The sequence below is a fragment of the Stegodyphus dumicola genome, chromosome 5 (genome assembly GCF_044657685.1).
Source record: "Stegodyphus dumicola isolate Sdum_Otavi_A_Nest chromosome 5, ASM4465768v1".
Taxonomy (NCBI): domain Eukaryota; kingdom Metazoa; phylum Arthropoda; class Arachnida; order Araneae; family Eresidae; genus Stegodyphus; species Stegodyphus dumicola.
In genome coordinates, this window is record NC_140772.1 from 175,719,470 (window position 1) to 175,734,769 (window position 15,300).

Sequence of the window (15,300 nt, forward strand, 5' to 3'; positions counted from 1 at the left end):
AGATTTTTTATTACTTTTGCACACAAAAAACAAAAGCTAGAAATCACTAAATACAAGATATCACTTACTCATGGCTCTTTCAGAACAGGAGTCTTATTCAAACGCATTACTATTATGATTATAATATAATAACAACGCAGATATTAAAATTTTATGAATTGCTCTTTTTTGTTAGTTATATAAATGTATGTATGTATTTATTTTTCAATAAATAAATGATCTTGCAATAATTATAATTTTCTAAATAAAAAATAAGTAGTAACATATTTTTAAATGGCTGCAAGAACTTATTTTCAGATTCAAAGTGATGGAGGTCACTAAATAGGTAAGGCCTTTCATTTTTCTTAAAGTAACTGTAAAAACATATGTTCAACAAAATATGATAAGAATTTTAACAAGTTTTAACGAGAAAGAAAAAAAGTTAACAAGAATTTTAACAAGTCTAATAAATATCTTATTCTCCTTTAACTAAGCTGTTGTTCGAAATGATGGTGCTTTTCTGGTTTTTATTGAAAATTCCTGACTATACATCATGAATATAACGCTTTACCTAGCAATTTTTCAGACATATATATAATATGCGTGTGAGTGGGTGTGTGATAATTTTGTAGATGATGAAACCAGCAAACGCTGCAGTGATGGCCAGAGTGGTGATAGAAGTGGCATACATGCAGATTTCAATCGTAACTAGGAATTTTGGGAAATATACAAATAGCTGGATAATCGCAACATATCTTTATTTCTTGAGGTATTTATAAGCTCGGCTCCTTTGTTTCAGTTTTAAATGGTTATTACATAAATGCTCACAGCATTGCAGATAAGATAGTGGCGCGAATTGTTCAGAACGGATTTTGAAGGAAGATGTATTTAAATTAACGTACACATACACACATATGTGTGTGTGTATATATATATATAGAGAGAGAGAGAGAGATTTCAATTGATTTTAATGTTCCTCCCCCCTGACGAAGTAGCATTAAAGTTGATTCAATTCCTCTTCTGTGTTTTCTGTTATTTTCAGATTCAAAGTGATGGAGGTCACTAAATAGGTAAGGCCTTTCATTTTTCTTAAAGTAACTGTAAAAACATATGTTCAACAAAATATGATAAGAATTTTAACAAGTTTTAACGAGAAAGAAAAAAAGTTAACAAGAATTTTAACAAGTCTAATAAATATCTTATTCTCCTTTAACTAAGCTGTTGTTCGAAATGATGGTGCTTTTCTGGTTTTTATTGAAAATTCCTGACTATACATCATGAATATAACGCTTTACCTAGCAATTTTTCAGACATATATATAATATGCGTGTGAGTGGGTGTGTGATAATTTTGTAGATGATGAAACCATTGTTCATTTTTCTTTAAATTTCATTAATTTTTTTAAATAGGGTTTTGCTTGTTTGAAATGTTTTGTTTTTAACATTTTTTAATCATTTGTTGCACTTATATGATTATTTGAAATTTATTAATTATGAATTTCAATTTTTGGTCTTTGTGAAATATTAATTCTAAATTTCTTACTTTATGTCTTTAATGATAATTTTTCTTCAGCTTAATACGCGAAAATACTAGACATGTTTAGATTTTGTTTTCAAAAGAAGTATCTTGTAATTATATATATATATTTGAATTTAACAAATATTCTCTCATTCATATAAAACTAATTTAAATTTTAAATTATGAACATTCAATTGTATACAAATAAAAGATTATTTATTGCTGCGAAATAATTTGCAATATCATTCAAATTCAGAAAGCATATATAAATTAATTTGCAAGTATCTAAAAACCTGAAAAAATATTTAAAATCCAAAAAATTAATCTTAAAAATTTTTTAAAAAATTTTAAAGGAAATTAAAAAATTTTCGAACTTTATTAAATTAAATTAAATTAGATTTTTTTAACTTTATTTCAAAACATTTTTCTAACTTTCTTTCAAAATATGGAAACATTAAGAGGAATATTAACATAATTTTTCACTCATTACTTACATTTTTTTCAATCTTATAGCAGTTATCAAGATGTTTTTCATACATAACAAGCATTTAACATTTTGCATTAATTTAGAGTTTGCAGCTATGTTTTTACAATAGATTACACAGGTAGCAGCTTAATACGCAACTTTACATAGTATAAACGCCCTCTATTTACACAGTTAGCAGAAACAAACAGCTCAACTTCACTTTGTTTAGCAAATGCTGCTCCACTCTCCCGCGTACAAAAATATGTAGTTACAAGGTAAATTAAATTAAAAACTTACTATTTACTTGCCTTTTTTTTTTTTTTTTTTATAGATTGTATTTATTTAGTTTATTTTGGCTTACATGCATAATTCGTTTCGGAGAAGTACCAGTATAGGCAAGGGTTTCTAAATTACTTTGGATTTATACTCTTAATTATTTTAGCAATGCACTTTTAATTAATAATTTTGTTTCCTAGTCGATCTGCTTACTAAATTTCTCGAAATTCATTTATAGTTAAATTTCTTATTTAAGCAATTCACTACTTTTAGTTTTGAATAATTCTTTACCCATATCTATATAGATGACGAAACATGAATTGAGTAATTGAAGAGTTAGGTTTGAAGGCAACTTTCCCTTGAAAAGATCTGTCTCCTGCCTACTCAACAATTATTCACTTTATGCAAATTAATTTAATGTTAAAAAATTCTTTAAAATTTTTAGGATTAATTTTTTTTAATTATTTTTTCATGTTTTTAAAATTTTTAGCATTAATTTTTTTTGATTATTTTATATTTTTTCATGTTTTTAGATACTTGCACTTAATTTACATATGCTTTCTGAATTTGAATGATATTGAAAATTAGTTCGCAGCAATAATTAATCTTTTATTTGTATACAATTGAATGTTCATAATTTAAAATTTAAATTAGCTTTATATGAATGAGAGAATATTTGCTAAATTCAAATTTCATGCCTTGCAGCAATGGCGCAAGAGAATAATTTAATTTTATTAAACTTTAGTATTAGTTTCTTATGAAACAATATATGCAAGGAATGTTTCCAAATTTCTAGGAACTGAGCTCAGTTCCTAGAACTTCCAGGCCAGAAACAGGCCTTGACATGTTAATGCAGCTATTCCGTGCAATATTATTTTTTTCGATTCAGTTTGGCTGATATAGGCGCATTTTTATAACACTGTTTTTGCAAATATTGCCAAAGGAAGGATTGCCAAAGGAAGGTATTCCTCGTAAGATGCGAAGAGGAAGAAGAGGAATCATCTTCTTTTTGTGGAAAGAGGGTATGAAAACTTCAAAAATTCTTCAACGTCTGCGAGGAGAATTTCGTTTCTACACCTCTTCTCGTATATGAAAAAAGACCATTATGGGTTGTTTGATTTGAGAGTTTAATCCTGCCATAAATATTGATTGAGGAGACATCCAAAACGCTCTTTGAGGGCGGCTTTAAAAAAATGAGTTTTCTGTTGAAATAAGCGAATTCAGTTAAATGGGCATTATATTGAAAAACATTAAAAGCTGACGAATTTAAAAAAATATACTTAAATTCCTAGAACAACTTTGAAAATACCGTGCGCATATTTTTTTATCATCTAACATTGCTTATTAATTTGTTTCATGCCTTTGGAATGCAGATAAATAAATAATTATTTTAAATTATATATATGTAGATATATACAATATAAATGTAATATAATGTAATATAAATGTATATAAACAATATAAATGTAGTAATTGCAGTAATTCCGCTTCGTTATTAGAAAATTTAATTTTGTCAAGAACTAGTAAAACCTACAGGTTTTACTTTCAGATATAGATGACATAATTGCCATAAACAATATCAATAAAAATGAAAAATAACACATCTTTCCCAGATGCTTTATCAAAATTAACGCTAATGACAGAAGAAGATTATTTTGAACTGCAAGTTTACAATCTCAACAAAATAAAATTTTTTGACAAAGACTCGTCAATTTCAATAGCATTAAACTAATTAATTAATAATCAAACGCCTCCAGAAAAATTATAGCAAAATTTATTATTAATCAAACAAAAAGAATTAAAAATATGTGTTGCGACAGTCATTTTTCAAAAGAATTTAAATTATTAATGAACCTGCAATTGCTTTCGAACTTTTAAATCTTGGGTCTCCATTTTGTCATAAATCTTTTCGTATTCCTCGAGCTTCATAAAAGTACCCTATGCCTTTTAATAAACGTAACTTTTTAATTCTATTATATTTACAATTTTAATATGAAAATTGTAAAATAAACATAGTAGTACAATAATGCAATAATTAGTAGTACATAGTAATAAATAACACATCTTTAAGTAATACAATGCGTAAGATACACGGCATATAATACGCACAACTTCTCCTTAACTCCACTAAGTGAGAACATGTTACAAAAGAGTATCCAGCTTACAGTTTGAGAATTTCTAAGTAGTGTCTGGAAAGAAATTTTGTGACCTGGTTACGAAATGTATGGCGTTAGATATGTCTTTTATTAATCATGTTAAAAGGAACTTCGTATCCCCCCCCCCGTTCATACTCTATGGGTGCCAACACGTAAATGCCCGAGCACGACAACGTAAAGTCATAGGAGAAAGACCGGCTGCTCCTGATTCACCCCTTGTTTATCCCGTTAATTTACTTACATCCAGCTTATTCTCTATTTATTTCTCTCATTATTCAAAATTTATAAATTATAGTAAAATCGGAAATTTTATTTCCCTCACACATGATTCATGATTCATCACACACGATTCATGATTTATAATAAAATTTGAGATGGAGTTTAAAAATTTTAATCTTTATTATTTAAATCTTTATTTAAAAATTTCAATCTTTATTATCCAGAAAGACAAGATGATTTCTTTGCTTTTTATTACACTGAAAAATATACCTGACGTCTTGTTTACACCTCCATTATCATACAAATTTTAGTTTATGCTTCACCTGCATGTACTTCTGCTACAAAAATTGATCTTCTGAAAATTACAAAAAATATAAAATCGTCTCCTATGGATTATCAGTAATGCACATTACTACGTTAGAAATGTCACACTTCAAGAAGATCTCAGGCTTGACACTATTGTAACCTACAGGTATCTTAACAAGACAAACACAAAATTCTTCGACAAAGCATTTGAATGTGAATAAAGTTCATTTAATATCTTCAACTGTAAAACGCTTGAAGAGGATTATGATTTTAGGCCATTTGCCTCACACCACCATAAAGATGATTTTTCTACCACCTAGTCCCTTTTCACATTTTCCTTCCATTACTGTTTTTACATTTGTTTTGTGCATTGTACTCTTTTACTCTATACGGAAATTTTCTCACTTTAAATCAGTGCCAATTGAATTATAACTACACTTATTGACTTGCTTACTTCACACATACTCCAGCCCTACCTTAATTTTCGATATCCGTCATTTATGATCCTCATACCTTCGTTTCCCTCTGCGCCTTTATGGCAATATATGTCAACGATCCGGACAGGTCGCGCTATGCGAGATATTCGCGAAATATTATGATTACATTTGATTCGACTTCCGTAGAAGAGCTCAGTTCTCAGTACAGCGTGTTCTGCCTTCTGGCTACGTCGTTGATTTAAACCAATCTTACTACATTCCACGGTGTACTAGTATTCCCCGGTGAGGTTTAAATAAAGGACAACTCGGTTAGTTATTTCTGTAGAGCTTCGGCAAAATTTTAGTTAGAATTAGGTTAGTTGCTTAAGCCCAAATGGAGGCTTTCTGTAAGCTCGAGAGAAGCAGTCTGTGAACATTATCTGAGTTAAATAAAATGGTATTTTAACCCTTCTTTGGACTTTATTCTTGTCGTTTTCAGAAAGAGCAGCGAATAGTTGCTACACTCTTCTCATATTTTTAGTTGCTAAGGAAAATCCATTTAACTAGAATCCTATAGTCTACTTTACGGAATTTGTCATTCCATGAATTCATCGACTTACCTTTACTTGTATCATTGGATAACGGAATATTACTAGCCACTTTTTCGTTGAATAATGTTAAAAAGATATCTTTAGCTGCTGATAATATAAGGTTTTCTTCAATAGTGTGAGCCTGCCCAGTCTTGGCAATTCTTAGGCTTACTAGGTGTAGGTAACTAACTTCCTAAGATTTTTCACTTGAAAGTACAAGATTTTTCATTAATTTCTTGCTATTTTTGAACTCTGATAATTTCCTCTTAAAATATTCTTCAGATTCATCCTTTAAATTGACATGCTTAGATTCAAGATGTCTTTTAAGAAACGGTGGTTTCATACTTTGACTGGATAATAGTTCACCTCAAACAACACATTGAGTTTGAAGGTCTATTTCATCTCCACTCCACGTAAATTCTAATGATAAACAAATTTCATTATATTTTCTATAAACAATTTTTCTTTTCTTTTCAATATTCTTAGTGCTAGTAGATTGTCCTGGATCCATCACCAGTAAATCATCACTTTTCCTCTTAATCACTCTAAGCTATTTTTCCATTTTCAAAATCTAGGTTTGTTTTATTATTTTTTCACAAATATTTAAATGCACAATAAATCACGAGTTCTTCAAGAACAAACGACGATATTTTCAAACCAAATAGAAAAGTAAGGAATGCAAAACAACGAAAAGACAAAATACCTGTTGAACGAAAAGACAAAATACATTGAATAATAATGACGATCAAATAAATGAAGTAAATAATAGTTGAGAAGTAAAGTCCTTACAGGTAACTCAATTTCCAGCGAGTATTTTGGGAGTTAGAGCTCGGGAGGAAGGCACTTTCCGCTGCATCGTCTGTCTTCTGATCATGACATCACTGACCAGTCAGTCGCTCGCGCTTAGGCCTTATTCTGCGAGACGGTGTAGCACGTTCAGCTAGCAATTAGATTCAAAACCCAGCGACAGCATTGCTGAGTTTTCTTGTTTTCAGTTTCGGGGGGGGGGAGAAAAAAGAATCTGACCTAAATTGGGAACCGCCTGGATTTGGTACACTAGTTTTCGTGCCTATCCCCAGTCGCCCTTTAAGTGGAACAGAATATAAGAATTACCATGTGCGTGCTGTCATGTTGTAAATGGTAACAAACACACTTAGCTAACAATTAGAAGATCCGTGGTTCGAATTCGGCGAGAGCACAGTTGATTTCCCGTCCCAAAAATCTTAACAATCTCTACAAGCCCCGTTGGAATAAATATTATGCAATCTACAGCTATCGAAAATTACCAAAATATTATTAAACCATGCATACTATTTTTAAGTGGTCTATTTTGTTACACTGACAAAAAGAGCCGTAAAAGAATATTATGCCATTTGAATTGGCACTTTTTCTTTTTTTTTCATCATAGCTGTGAGTATTCTGATTAAATAGCTGAGCGAAGTAAAAATCGTAACTCTGGAAAGAGTTAGGTATTATAAATAAAGTTAGTGTAGTTTTGAATACGCCATTGAGAAAAGGTACGAAATGGAAACCCTTCGATAAAGTGCAACGAAATATTAACAAGTTGCTTCACGAAAGAAGATAAAGCCCAAGCGATAATTTAGATAAAAATGAAGTGATGACGTAAACAATTTACACCACTTTTAGATACTAAAAGTTACGAAAAGCGGTGTTATTTCTTGTTCAATTTAACGTCAAAAAATAACACATTTTTTTTTAATATCTTTTAAGGGAACAAAGTGGTTGTGGTTACTACACGTACTCCCACTTTATCTGCAGTCCTTCCAGTTATCTTTCTGAAGGATGAATCAGTGCTAAAAAGTGCTGATCGGCCATTAATGATAGATCTTACTAGATATGATAAAGGACAAATGACAACTAACGAAAGACCGAATTGCAATAATGTCAGAAACAAGTACTGTTCTCTTTGTTGTTAACTACGTGATTTTCATGAAATGTCCATTACCATTGTGTAACGTCAAAAATCAACATTTTCTTTAGAAAATCCGTCACAAAAATATTCCTTCTAATAACACTCACAAACTTTGTAGTAAATAAATTAACCTGAAAGCTTTAAACAGGCGCAACAGCGAATGACGTCTGTCATTGAAATTGCGAACATATTAGTTCTCCTTTACTGCGTGTTCAGTATTTACTGAGGTAAGTCTTCACTTCAAGAAAATGCATACCATTAAAATCTGTGTGCATTTGTTTGCTTGTTTGTGGCATTATCTCCTCCGGAAATGCGGGGAGTTGAGTTTCGAGAGACGTACCACCCGTATTCCAAAAATTCATGGGAAGTTATTTCGACCATTCTCATCTTCGCACGGCTTTAATTAACCAAGATATTAATTTAAAAAACTCTGAAAACGCTAATTTTCGCACTCATTTTTCCGATTGGCAAAAGTTTCGTAAGATGGAGATAAAAAAAAAAATCTGCTTTATTTCGAAGAGTGTTGCCGCTGTTCGCTTTCAAATCGTGAATTTCTTAGTAAAAAATTTGCAAGTTTTACAAAATATAAAATAAAAATTGCATTGCCAAACATTAAATATATTATTTCGGATTCCAAAAATTCGTGAGAAGCCATTTCCAACCATTCTCACTTTTGTACGACTTTAATCAGCCCAGAGATTAAAAACTTCGAAAACGCTAATTTTCGCACTCATTTTTCCAAATGGCAACAATCTTGTGCGCTGGAGATAAATGTCTGCTTTATTTCGAAAAGTGTTGCCACTACTCGCTTTCAAATCATAGAGTTTGTTAGTAAAAACTTTTGTAAGTTTGAAATATGAAAGAAGAATACCGCTGAACTTTAAATATATTATTATTACATAACGGCACATTCTTACATTGAGAAAAGCAAGCGCATCCTAGTGACGGCATGGAAGTCGAAAATTTTTTGTTGATGTCAGCATTTTAAATAAATAGCTACTGTTGGGAACTTTTTGTTTCGGATTCGGATAACGGACACGATATGTTATTTCCACGTTCTTTTAGTAATACTGAGAAAAAAAGATTTTTATTAAATCATGACGTCATTCGCATTAACCTGAAGTGTTAAAAGTTTTTATTTCCTAGTATGTTAAATGAATTGATTTAATTCATATTAAAATGTTTTTATGCATTTTTTTTTTTTCAGATGCACATAGAACATATAAGTTTTTCTTTAGCCGCAGCCCGCTAGTCTATACTATTAAAATTTATGCGCGTCGTTTGTTTCTGGCATCATCTCCTCTGGAATGGCACTGAGTTGAGTTTCGAGAAAGACACCCTCGGATTCCAAAAATTCGTGGGAAGACATTTCGACCATTCTCATTTTCGTTTGACTTTAATCAGCCGAGATAATAAAATTCTGAAAATACTAATTTTCGCTCTCATTTTTCCGAGTGCGTGCGTTGGAGATAAAAATCTGCTTTATTTCGAAAAGTGTTGCCACCGCTCGCTTTCAGATCGTAGAGTTTGTTAATAAAAAATTTGTAAGTTTCACAAAATATGAAATAAAAAAAAATTGAGTAGGTATAAAAAAAATATGTAAGCTTTCAGATTTTATATTACGCCCAAAGGAACGTTTCTTTAAAGTTTTGCGTGTTACCTTTATTTATTAAATATCATCTTCGCGCTTAAGCCATAAAATTCAATCTAGCAGCAATATCGCAAAATATTTAAAAGAGCATATCTTTAGAATTTCCGATTCAATATCTAAGTATAATTTGCAGCTCAGGTAAGGGGTGGGTGGGTATTACGATTTTATAACTGTGCTGTTCAAAAACTGTAATATATTAGATTAAAGATAATGAAGAGATCCCAACTAATATTTATTTAAATTCCTGTATTTGATTTAATGTTTCGTTTTCGTGACTCACAGTTTAAGAAACGCTCACCTAGACCAGCTCTTCTTAAATTTTGCATTCCTAACCTTTTTTTTTTTTTTTTTTTTTTTTTTTTTCCAGAAATTCTTTTTGCGACCCCAGGTATTAAACATAAAAGATATAAAAATAAACATTTTCCCATGAAAATTTCTCTGTTCATTAAACATTCGCGAATGAAAGAAAACCACATCTTAATGAGGCGATTTTTTTTTTCTTATAACAAATTAAATCACCCAGCGATATTTAACGTTTCAGCGTTAAACGATGTTTTTGTTTAACAAGCGTTAACGCTGAAGTCGTTTCACATTAAGTATGTGGTGCTGAATGGCAGAAGAACATTTAATGCCATTTCAGAAATTGTGGGAAACTGAGTTCAACCTCCGATTCAGAATTCAATCAAGGATCTATGTGGAAACTCGAATTTTGAGTCATTCAACAGCTTGACAAATTCTTCTTGTACTTTATATAGCTAGTGATTAATCTCATTAACGTCAACTAGAAATGCTCTCTTTATCCAAGATAACTTTCTGAAATCGAGATTCGATATAAAGCATTAGCAAAAGTGTGTTTCTAGAGATTTTAAGTGATTTCTAATATGTTTTGGAATTGAAGTTTAACACCTATTATTTTTAGTTATATATATATATATATGTGTGTGTGTGTGTGTGTGTTTATACATTTAAATCTCTTGTATCCGGCACCTAATTAACAGGTAATATCAAAATAACGGCACTTTTGAAAGTCTAAAATATCAAACTGTGAAATTTATACGTATAAAATAGAAAAATATATAATGGCTAATAATCTGAAGTCTTAAGTGTGGAAAACATTTGTATTACATTTCTGCCGTCCAGCATAACAAAACTTATCCAACTGCTAGGCCAAGGAATTTTCTAGAATATAAAGATGAACTACCGGTCCATTCTTATGTGTCGATGCGTGATCTTTGAAGGTAGTGTCCATGATTTTTAGTAAAGTTCACACTGAAGGAAGCCATATTTTTTTCTTGCATAGAAATATGTAAAGAGCATTACGTAGCTGCTGGCGTACACTGTGGCTTAGGTTCATATTCGCTGACGAAGTGACGAAGATTCTCTCGGTTTTAAAACACGTCAGGTGCTGTATACGACATCTTGGATTTACTTGTTCTGAGAAGGTTAGTGTTACTGAACAGACAGGCTTGAATGAATGCGGGCAATTCCTATTAAAATCTCTTAAATACTGCATCTGTTAAATACTGCATTCTTTCAGTACGATGACGAAATAATCTATATGTACTGGGAAAAATGATGAGAAGGAGAAGGAGGAAGATGAAGATAACACGCAGAGCAAGAAAATTATATGGAAGGAAGCTCGCGGACTGAAGCAAAAATGCCTGGTTTCAAAAAGTCTTTAATTTTTTTTTTTTTTTTTTTTTTTTTTTTTTGATGGTTTTATACTCTCATAGCTAAAACGTGTCGCAAATTAAACACAATCTTTTTCATTACCATTACAAATTAAGCCAAACTGCAGAAATGTTTCATCATACTTTCTTTTTTGCATTTTAAATATAAATCGGAGCGTTAAATTAAACGGCTTCGACACTTTATTTACGTAAATGAAACACAGCTTCAGCGGACAAATTTTACTTTAAAAATAAATATGCCTTAAAAATTAATTTTAACATGCGAATAAATATTTCTAATAAATCTGAAATTTCTAAATTTTTCTAATAAATCTGTCTTTCTCTGGAAAACAAACTCTTTGGCGGAGGTTAAGACTTTTGAAAAAACTAAAGTCCCCATCCACATGTCAAAGATTTATTCTCCAGGTAATGCAATGCATTATGCGAGCGGGTAAAACGTTTTGTCCCCGAGAGTAATAAAAGTGATTGCCTTGGTCCTGCACGTCCAGCGCTAGTGCCTCCTCACTGCAAAGCTCTGGCAGACTTGAAGTATATAACAAAACACGGAAGATTTTTGCAGACCTTACCTTTGTTATTATGTTGTTATCGGATAGGATTCGGAGGAAATTTGTTTACCTAATCGCATTCTGCTTGACAGCTAGCATTAATTATATTGGCAGGGCATAGTGGTCTGAAAGCGTTGGACTATTGTCTCTTTATTTTCGAAGCTACTCTTCTCACTTAAAATTTCTTTCTATAGTCTCATATTATTTCTAGCATTTTCTCTAATCTCGTTAGTGACGCTTTCGTTTTACTTTTTTCCGCTGCTGTGCTGAAAAAGTTTTTTTTTTTTTTTTTCCCCCTCTCATCTCTTGAAGTAATACGTTATACCGTACATTCAGGACGCAAATTAAACTGGAGACCGATTAAGCTATTTCTTAGTTTTTGAATTAAATTGTAAATCCAACCGGAGTCCCAAATAAGATTCCTTTATTTGACTATTACCATGAATTCAATAATTTATCAAATTTCTAACTTTATTTTATATAATTTTAATTTTAATTTAATTACCTAATTATTTTAATTATTCAATTATTAGTTATTTTATTTATTTATTCATTTATTTTTCTTTTTTCTTTCTTTCTGACAGCATTCTATAGTGCTCCGTCACTTCTGATTTCAGAAATTAAGCCCTGACTAGGTTCTTCTTGAACAGACTTTGAAACATTGCCATTTATGTCATTAGCTCTGTTACTCCATATCACGCTTTATTCACAGGTAAAAAATAATTTTTTCCTAAAATATAAATAAATAAATATAAAAATATTTTTTCCTAAAATATAAATAAAAAAATATAAAAATATTTTTAAAAACCTGAAAGCTTTCTGATTTTGCATTACGCCCAAAGGGGCGTTTTTAAACGTTTTGTGTGTTACCTTTGTTTATTAAATATCAAGTTCTTCGCACTTAAACCTTAAAATTCAATTCAATAACAATATCACAAAATATTTAAAACAACATATATTTAGAATTTCCGATACAGTCCCGCGCGCAGGAGATATTTTTTTTTTTTTTTTCCCTCGTATAGTACTGCTATTGCTCGCTTTAAAATCGTGGAGTTTCTTAATTAAAAATTCATAAATGCTTTGCAAAATATGAAATAGATAATAAAACAAATTCCAAATTTAGGATACCAGATGCCCATATTATGTAGAGGATTACGTTTTTCAAAATTTGATGGCTGCAGGTACTGTTGTTTTATCACAATGCAAGAAATATGCCTACATTTATGCAGGTTCTTCATTATTTAATTTCTTTCAATATAACACAGGGCAATAATAGTTGGGGGCCACAGTTTGAAAATTGAAACGGTCATTTAAGGTTTTCGAAGTAAAATGCCAAAACGAAATTAATAGCCCTTCTGGGCTTTGGTGTAAAAATAACATCTCTCACAATAATTATTCAAATAAATACCAAACTTAGTAAAACAGTAAAATAAAACACTGTATTGTTTTGGCGATGAAACAGAACAGACCGGAAAAGGCGTGATCACTATACTTATCGCAGCAGCCCTCATCTTACTCTCGGCATACTTCTGTGACGTAGGGTGTTTGTTACGTTTGTGGCCCCAGAGCATTTGGGCCATACTTTAATTCTGAAATAATTTATATGATAAAACTGCAATGAAACCGCAGTTACGAGTGGTATTTTTCAACATGTAAATAAAATTTACTATACTTCAACTTGACCAGTATTACGTGTTATAACTGCGCTTTACAGAAAATGTAATACATTAAATTAAAAATAATGAAGGTATTGCAACTAATTCGTGTCTCACAATTAGAAAAATGCTGATCTAGACTAATATTTTCTTTTCTTTTTTTTTATTTAATGTATATATATATATATATATATTTTTTAAACCATTCGAAACTTCCTATTAAACTGAGCTTTCTTTCACAATTAAAGTTTTATTTTTTCCCTGTTATTTTATCAAGCATCGATATTGTCGATAAACAATATTTTTTTTCATCTCTTTTCGTGAAAGCAAAATTCTTTTCCGAACAGTGAAAAAGCTACGTGATTCACAAGAACGAAGTAACGTAAAAAGAAACTCTTCGAAGACGAAAAATCTGGAGTTACAACAGAATTACTTCTAATTACAATAGATGCCAAGAAATAATATAAGCTTACATGAAAAATAAAAACTTGGCAATTTCCCAAAATTGATTAAAGAAGCAGAATTCCGATAAAAAATCCAAAACTATTAATAAAAATTATTATTTTTTTTTTAAATCAAGTTGATTTGTTTAGTAATAGTTCATTAGAAACACCGAGCTATAGATCAGCGAATAAAATTTTTGACAATTGTATTTCTCATACTTGGAGAGTCAGAAATTTGCCAGAAATCTTATAAGAGGAAATTTGTAGTTAAATTTTAAAAGTTTTTACTTTAAAACTGGTTAAGGCAACCAGTTTGGTTAAGGCAACAACAACAACAAAAAAAAAAAAAAAAATGTCGATGAAAAATCGCATAGGCATTAACAAACATTGCAACTGATTTAAACACGTAATAAGCGGGTAAAAAATAAATATGAACCAAATAGCTAAACAACATACACACACGCATACGCATTAAAACAAATATCAGCATGATAGTTATCAGTTTGTCAATCATTAAATCTCCATTTATGTTTTTAAAATCACAGATATTGGTTTTCGCTTATAAAAAGTTAACGCGTTCTTTGACTGCAGTCCCGAAATAAAAAAAAAGTGCGATTCAAAGTGAAGATAAGCGTTTCGCAATTCTGGGCAAGGGGCAAGAAAAGATAATATTCCAAAGTTTATGTTTCGTTATTAACCTACATTTTAGAACAGTGGCAATAAGCATGCACTTGAAAGTATGTATTTCTGAAGAGTAAATAAATTTTCTCAATGCATTAAAGAAGTATGTTAGGATGATGTTCACTCGGCATTCCCAAATTATGAATCATTCTACTTGTTGTTATGAAAAATCCCACTTATCTGGTAGTAATATCAGCACAAGCCCACGAAATTCATTATGGCAAGGAGTGCAAGACTGCGCCTGTCGTTGGCAAAAGTCTTGAGCACTTTACAGCTGACAGTACGGCTTTCCGCTCCCAATTTTGATAGAGAGCATCCTAGGAAACGGGTCAGAGAGTCTCGCACCCTTTTCCCTTACCGCCAAACTCTCGAAAAGACTTTCTTTAATGTGCCCCCATGTCGCACAGACTCTATACATTTGCAAATATCCATGCCTTCTCCGGGATTCGAACTCGGGCTCTTCGGTACGGCAGTCAACGTCGCCAACCACTATCCCGGTTGGGAAGCGTTGTTATACTTATCATAACTATAATTATTATAAAGTTATACAATCAAGTGTTATATGAATGTACAGAAAAAACGTTGCACCGTTTTACTGACCCAAATCTTATTATCATATTCGTCACCCTGGTCTCAAATATTCAGTGACATGTCCCTCCCTATATCCTCGGTATCAATTACTTTATTAAAAAATACCGTTTTGTGAGCCCACCAGGAGCTGAGCAGTAAAGCCACACTGAACACTGGCAGTTCGACCCGGGATCGATTCCAGGCC

General features: G+C 31.2%; 1 long non-coding RNA gene across 1 annotated transcript in view; it reads left to right on the top strand.

Annotated features, from left to right (window-relative positions):
• Nucleotides 1-862: 862 nt before the first annotated feature.
• Nucleotides 863-15,300, top strand: part of LOC118197861 (uncharacterized) — a 37,364-nt gene continuing 22,926 nt past the window's right edge. The window contains exons 1-2 of the long non-coding RNA XR_004759667.2: nt 863-1,049; nt 12,331-12,458. This is a non-coding gene — a long non-coding RNA (uncharacterized LOC118197861). The remainder of the gene's footprint in view (nt 1,050-12,330; nt 12,459-15,300) is intronic.